Source organism: Trichechus manatus, unplaced genomic scaffold (assembly GCF_000243295.1).
Source record: "Trichechus manatus latirostris isolate Lorelei unplaced genomic scaffold, TriManLat1.0 scaffold00213, whole genome shotgun sequence".
In the NCBI taxonomy this organism is placed as follows: domain Eukaryota; kingdom Metazoa; phylum Chordata; class Mammalia; order Sirenia; family Trichechidae; genus Trichechus; species Trichechus manatus.
This window is the reverse complement of record NW_004444149.1, coordinates 1,824,374-1,825,601: the sequence shown is the minus strand read 5'-3', so window position 1 is coordinate 1,825,601 and position 1,228 is coordinate 1,824,374.

The window sequence follows — 1,228 nt, the reverse complement described above, 5'->3', positions numbered from 1 at the left end:
GATGCAAACTGTGAAAATATGAAAACCCACAAAACTATACACTTCAAATTGGTGAATTTTATGGTATGTTAATTATGTTTCAATTAACTTCTTTTTCTTTTTCTTTTTTTAAAATTTTCTTGTGCTTTAGGTGAAAGTTGACCTCACAAAGTAGTTTCTCATTCAAAAATTTACACACAAATTGTTGTGTGACATTGATTGCAATCCCTGCAATGTGTAAACACTCTCCCCCTTTTCACCCCGGGTTCCCCGTGTCCATTTGTCTAGTTTCCCTGTCCCTTCCTGCCTTCTCGTCTGGGCTTTTGGGTAGGTGTTGCCCATTTGGTTTTGCATGCTTGATTGAACTAAGAAGCAAGTTCCTCACTGTGTTATTGTTTGCCTTATCTACCTATCTGATCTTTGGCTGAAAGGTGGACTTCGGGTGTGGCTTCAGTTCTGAGTTAGCAGGATGTTGGGGGCGATAATCTCAGGGGCTCCTCTAGCTTCTGTCAGACCAGTAAGTCTGGTCTTTTTTTATGAATTTGAATTTTGTTCTACATTTTTCTCCCACTGTGTCCGGAACCCTCTTTTGTGAGCCCTGTCAGAGCAGTCGGCGGTGGTAGCCAGGCACCGTCTAGTTCTTCTGGGCTCAGGCTGGTGGAGGCTGTGGGTCATGTGGTCCATTAGTCCTCTGGACTAATACTTTCCTTGTGTCTTTGGTTTCTTCGTTCTCTTTCGCTGCAGATGGGACGGGACCAATAGGTGTATCTTAGATAGCTGCTGGCAAGCTTTTAAGAGCTCATGTGCTACTCACCAAAGTAGGATGTAGAACATTTTCTTTATGAACTTTGTTATGCCAATTGACCTAGATGTCCCCCAAGACCATGGTCCCCAGCCCTCAGCCCCAGTAACTCGGTCCATCAAGGTGTTTCGATGTGTCTAGGAAGCTTCTATGACTTTGCCTTGGTCAAGTTGTGCTGACTTCCCCTATATTGTGTGTTGTGTTTCCCTTCACCAAAGTTAACACTCGTCAACCACAGGGTGGCTATGAGTCCGAATGGACTCAACGGCAACAGGTTACGGGTTATAATCTAGTTAGTGATTTCCCTCCCCAACCCTCCCCTCCCTAGTAACCGTCAAATAATGTTTTTTTCTGTGTGTAACCTTTTCTTGAGTTTTAATAATAGTGGTCTCATACAATATTTGTCCTTTTGTGACTGACTTATTTTACTCAGCGTAATGCTGAGTA